This window comes from Arachis ipaensis, chromosome B1, assembly GCF_059453495.1.
Source record: "Arachis ipaensis isolate K30076 ecotype BB chromosome B1, ASM5945349v1, whole genome shotgun sequence".
Lineage (NCBI taxonomy): Eukaryota > Viridiplantae > Streptophyta > Magnoliopsida > Fabales > Fabaceae > Arachis > Arachis ipaensis.
This window is the reverse complement of record NC_142436.1, coordinates 121081973-121088364: the sequence shown is the minus strand read 5'-3', so window position 1 is coordinate 121088364 and position 6392 is coordinate 121081973. Positions and strand designations below refer to the sequence as shown.

The 6392-nt window shown below is 37.2% G+C and overlaps 1 non-coding gene across 1 annotated transcript; it reads left to right on the top strand.

The window, feature by feature from the left end:
* Positions 1-3550: 3550 nt before the first annotated feature.
* On the top strand, positions 3551-3657 carry LOC148578160 (small nucleolar RNA R71). Its single transcript, XR_015904286.1, has one exon. It is a non-coding gene; the product is annotated as a small nucleolar RNA R71 (small nucleolar RNA).
* The last annotated feature ends 2735 nt before the right edge of the window (positions 3658-6392 follow it).

Here is a 6392-nt window from a genome sequence, read left to right as displayed (position 1 = left end):
GGATTCTGACCTCCCTGCACTTGAAGTGGATATTCTGGAGCTACAGAAGCCCAATTGGCGCTTTTAATTGCGTTGGAAAGTAGACATCCTGGGCTTTCCAGAAATATATAATAGTTTATACTTTGCCCGAGATTTGATGGCCCAAACCGGCGTTCCATGTCAGCATAGAAATTTTGGCATCAAAACGCCAGAACTGGCATAAAAGCTGGAGTTAAACGCCCAAACTGGCACAAAAGCTGGCATTTAACTCCAAGAAAAGTCTCTACATATGAAAGCTTCAATGCTCAGCCCAAGCACACACCAAGTGGGCCCGGAAGAAGATCTCTGCATTAATTACTTATTTCTGTAACCCTAGGTTACTAGTTTTCTATAAATAGGACCTTTTGCTATTGTATTTTCATCTTTCAATTCATCTTTTGATCATCTTTGAATCATGTTTTGATGATTGAACCCTCTTTGGGAGGCTGGCCATTCAGCCATGCCTAGACCTTTTGTTCTTATGTATTTTCAACGGTGGAGTTTCTACACACCATAGATTAAGGTGTGGAGCTCTGCTGTTCGTCATGAATTAATGCAAAGTACTATTATTTTTCTATTCAACTCAAGCCTATTTTTTCTCTAAGATATACACTTGTTCTTTAACCTGACAAATGTGATGATCCGTGACACTCATCATCATTCTCACCTATGAACGCGTGCCTGACAACCACTTCCGTTCTACTTGCAATATCTTGAGTGCGTATCTTTTAGCCTTCTGGTTCATGACGCATGGTTGCCTTGCCTGACAACCGAGCCTTCCATTCCATGAGATCAGAGTCTTCATGGTATAGGCTAGAATCAATTGGCAGCATTCCTGAGATCCGGAAAGTCTAAACCTTGTTTGTGGTATTCCGAGTAGGATCTGGAAAGAGATGACTGTGACGAGCTTCAAACTCGCGAGTGTTGGGCGTAGTGACAGACGCAAAAGGATCAATGGATCCTATTCCAACATGATCGAGAACCAACAGCTGATTAGCCGTGCGATGATAGCGCATTTGGACCATTTTCACTGAGAGGACAGGAGGTAGCCATTGACAACGTGAAACCTAACATAAGCTTGCCATGGAAAGGAGTATGAATGATTGGAAGAAGGCAATAGGAAAGCAGAAGTTTAGGAGGAACAAAGCTTCTTCATACGCTTATCTGAAATTCTCACCAATGAATTACATAAGTATCTCTATCCTATTTTATGTTTTTTATTCATCTTTTAATTATCAATCCTCCATAACCATTTGAATCTGCCTGACTGAGATTTACAAGATGACCATAGCTTGCTTCAAGCCGACAATCTCCGTGGGATCGACTCTTACTCACGTAAGGTTTATTACTTGGACGACCCAGTGCACTTGCTGGTTAGTTGTGCGGAGTTGTGATAAAGAGTTGAGATTACAATTGTGCGTACCAAGTTGTTGGTGCCATTGATGATCACAATTTTGTGCACCAAGTTTTTGGCACTGTTGCCGGGGATTGTTCAAGTTTGGACAACTGACGGTTCATCTTGTTGCTCAGATTAGGTAATTTTATTTTATGTTTAAGCTATTTAATTTTTTTTATTTTCGAAAAAATTTTCAAAAATACAAAAAAAATATTTCTATTCTGTTCTTCAGAGTTTTTAAGAATGAATTCTAGAGTTTCATGATGATTTGTTGAAGTCTGGCTGGTTGTGAAACCATGTCTAAACTTTTGGACCGAGGTTTCAACTTATCATCACAAGAGCTTGTTGATTTCTATCAATTTTGCTATTGAAAGTAATGATCTGCTAAAGCTTGGCTGGCCATTGGCCATGTCTAGTGTTTTGGACGGAAGCTTTCACTGAAAGCTTGGCTGGCTAGTAAGCCATGTCTAATTCCTAGACTGGAGTTTTAGACTAACATTGCATGATTTCTGGAATTTTTATTAAAAATTTTGAATCTCTTTATTTTCTTTTCCAAATAATTTTCGAAAAATTATAAAAAAAAATTTATAAAATCTTAAAATAAAAAATATTTTATATTTCTTGTTTGAGTCTAGTGTCTAATTTTAAGTTTGGTGTCAATTGCATGTCTTAATTCTTCTAATTTTCGAAAATTACATGCATTATGTTTTTCATTGATCTTTAAGTTATTCTTGATGATTTCCTTGCTCTGATCTTTAAATTCTCTTGTTTTGTGTCTTTTGTTGTTTCTCATATGCATTTTTCAAATTGTTATAGTCCTTAGTATACAAACTTCTAAGTTTGGTGTCTTGCATGCATTGTTTGTTTGATCTTAGTTTTCATGATTAGTTGTATTTTGATTATTTCTCATCACCAAAAATTCAAAAAAATTTTCAAAACCATGTCTTTTCAAGTCAATAATACAGAGAATTGAAGATTCAGAACATTCAGCAGAGGAATTAAACAGAAAAAGCTGGGCATTCAAAACGCCTAGTGAGGAAGGAAAACTGGCATTTAAACGCCAGCCAGGGTACCTGGCTGGGCATTAAACGCCCAAAAGGGTAGTATTTTCGGCGTTTAACGCCAGGATGGCACAAGAGGTAAGATTTTGTTTTTAATTCAAATCTTTTGCAAATTTTCATAATTTTTCAAAATCAAGTCTTTTTCAAATCATATATTTTCAATCATATCTTTTCAAAATCAATTTCTTTCCATTTTATATTTTTTTATTTTCGAAAATCCTTGCTACAATTAATGATTTAATTCAAAATTTTCAAATTGTTACTTGCCTATTAAGAAAGGATCAAATTTTAAATTCTAGAATCATATCTTCTAATTTCTTGTTATTCAAGTAATCAACCTTAATTTTAAAACTTTCTTTTTTTTTCATTTGATTTTCAATCATATCTTCTTCATCACATATTTTTCAAAATAATTTTCAATCATATCTTTTTTATTTCTAAATTCAAAATCTTTTTCAAAATCACTTAACTACTTTCTCAACTTTAATTTTCGAAAATCATCAATCAATTTTTCAAAATTTCTTTTAATTGTTTCAAAATCTTTTTAATTTGTTTTCGAAAATTCTTTCCCCCCCTTCTCACATTTTTCTATTTAAGGGACTAGCACTCTTCCTCAATGTGCAATTCGGACTACCTCTCTCTATAAGTTTGAATTCTCTCCTCTCTACCTCCTCCTTCTATTCTTCTTTTCCTCTGACATCTCAAGGAATCTCTATACTGTAACATAGAGGATTTCATACTTTCTTCTCCTCTCTCTTTCACATGAGCAGGAGTAAGGACAAAGACATTCTTGTTGAGGCTGATCTTGAACCTGAAAGGACCTGATGCCAGGTGCTTGGTAATAAGCTTATTTTGGGCTAGCAGTGCATCCACATTGTTCAGCTCCATCACTCCTCTAGTTTTGCCTCTTTCAAAAGCATAGAAGTAGTCATTTTCAGCTACAGTTTCAATGACATCTATGGCTTCTTCAATGGTCTTTTTCTTGTTCAGAGATCCCCCGAATGAATGGTCTACTGCCTTCTTTGATTCATAAGAAAGGCCTTCATAGAAAATATGTAGCTGTACCCATTCATTGAACATATCTGGTGGACACCTTCTTGTCAGGTCCTTAAACCTCTCCCATGCTTCATATAGAGTCTCACCATCCTGCTGCCTGAATGTTTGCACCTCAGCTCTCAGCCTGTTAATCCGTTTAGAAGGATAGAATCTTGCCAAAAATTTGTTTACCATATCTTTCCAGGTTGCTAAACTCTCCTTTGGAAAGGATTCCAACCATTTAGATGCCTTGTCCTTGAGTGAGAAGGGGAACAGAAGTAGTCTATAGGTGTCAGGATGAACACCATTAGACTTCACAGTATCACATATCCTCAGGAAGGTGGTTAAATGTTGATTGGGGTCTTCTTGGACACTCCCTCCGAATGAACAGTTGTTCTGAACAAGGGTGATGAGCTGTGGCTTTAGTTCAAAGTTGTTGATACAAAAAGTGGGAAGGGAAGAAAATAACTGAACAGAAAGTAAATTACTCAAATGGACTTAAATCAAACAAAAGAAAAATTCTCAATCTAGTTATCCTCTAATTTAATCATTGTTGATACAAAATCAATCCCCGGCAACGGCGCCATAAACTTAATGCTCACGGAAACTTGTCTCAACAATTTTCCTTCGGCAAGTGTACCGAATTGTCGTCAAGTAAAAACTCACAATAGAGTGAGGTCGAATCCCACAAGGATTGATTGGTCAAGCAACTTTAATTGGAAGAATGTTCTAGTTGAGCGAAGCAGAATTTAGTTTGAGTGTTGCAGGAATTTAAATGGCAGGAAAGTAAAGAGCAGAAAATGTAAATGCAGAAATTAAAGGACTGAAAGTAAATGACGGAAGGTAAATTGCAGAATTTAAATGGGAATGGGGAAGATGCTCATAAAAGTAAATTGTAGAAATTAAAGAGAATGGGTAAGATCAGAGATGGGGATTCATTGGGCTTAGGAGATGTTGCATTCTCCGGATCAAGTTCATTTTCATCTCTTCCTCAATCAATGCATTTATTGATCTCCTTGGCAATCTTAAGTGATCGAATTCCAATTCCTTGGTAATTTAATCTCTCAAATCTTGATCAATAGCCAATTCCTTGGTTAATTTCTCATGAGAAGAGATGAAGTATGGTCACTGATTATACCACATGCATTCCCAAATCAAGTGTTGGTAGGATTATAGTCACCATATCCAACCAAACCCAATTTGGTCCAACATGAGAAAGCATTTCTAGCATGATCTCTTCATTCCTCTTCCAAGGTTCAGAAGAGATCCAAGTATGAATAACTTCTTTTCTAAGATAACTACCCAATTGGATGAAGATCGAAAGCTTTCTAGTAAAATCAAGAGAAAAGATAGAAGAAGAGTAATGAAAACTAGTATTGATCCATCAAATTACAACAGAGCTCCCTAACCCAATGAAAGGGGTTTAGTTGTTCATAGCTCTGGAAATAGAAAACAAAGATGGAGAATACATCATGAAACTCGAACTAGAAGTGCAGAGAGAAGTAAATTATACAGAGAGTAGTTCTCAATTTCCAATCCCCAAAAAGCTTCTTCCTAATTCAAAACTACCCTAAAAAGCTTCTTCAAGTATTGGATATGGGCCTTTGGATCTTGAGTTTGAAGCAGTTATACTCTTCAGTGGGCTTAGCTTTACTTACAGAGAGAAAGTGTGAAGTAGGCAGGGTGTTTAGCTCAGGACGTTAGTGGCGTTAACGTTAAGTGAGAGTGTGGGTTCAAGAACATTAGTGACAATCACCTTTTTCACTAACGTTCCTCACCCAAGGATGATCCATGTTAACTTCAACGTTAATGGCACTAACGTGACCACTAACGTTGCCTCTTGGTCCTTCGCACACGTTATTGGGACTCACCTTTCCCAATAACATTGAGAGTCTTCCCTTCCCCCTACGTTAGAGTCCATGTTAACTACGTTAACGTGGCTCTTAACGTAAGCTTGCCAATCCTTCGAGAATGTTAGTGACACTTACCTTTGTCACTAATGTTCCAATGTGCCCCTACTTCCCATATTAGAGTCCACGTTAACTAGGTTAACGTGGCTTCTAACGTAGCAATGATATCCATTTCCAACGTTAGTGACAAAGGCGAGTGTCACTAATGTTGGCTCATCATTCCCTTATCCACGTTAGCTTCCACGTTAACTAAGTTAACGTGGGAGTTAACGTTGCTCACATTGGCTCATTCCAACGTTAGTGACAAAGCTGAGTGTCACTAACGTTGGTGATTCTTGCTCCCTCCACGTTAGCTTCCACGTTAACTAAGTTAACGTGGGAGTTAATGTGGCTCATTGTGGCTTAGCTCAACGTTAGTGACAAAGGTAAGTGTCACTAACGTTGGCTTCTCTTTTGCTTCTCAACGTTAGAGTCCACGTTAATTGAGTTAACGTGGCTCTTAACGTGGCCAATTGTGAGCTTGGTCCAATGTTAGTGACAAAGTTAAGTGTCACTAATGTTGGCTTCATTTCTTTCTTCCACGTTAGAGTTCACGTTAACTTAGTTAACGTGACTCTTAATGTGGGCTATTATGGCTTCGAGGGCGTTATTGGCGATTACTTTTCTCATTAACTTTGCAAGTTAGCTCCCATTCCACGTTAGAGGTCACGTTAGTTAGACTAACGTGGCTGCTAACGTGGTTCTTCCTTGCTTCCTTTATCCTGAAATCAAGCAATAAAGTGCATCAAAGCTCTAGTCCCAGTCATGGGAAATGCATCATCCAATTTGTCATTCAATTCATGCAAAATCCTCATGAAATCATGTAAAGTGCACAATGTATGCTTGAATCAAGATGTAAGTGAAATTCTATCCAAAACTTGCTTATTCCCTAAGAAAATGCATGAAACTACCCTAAAAACAATAAAGAAAAGG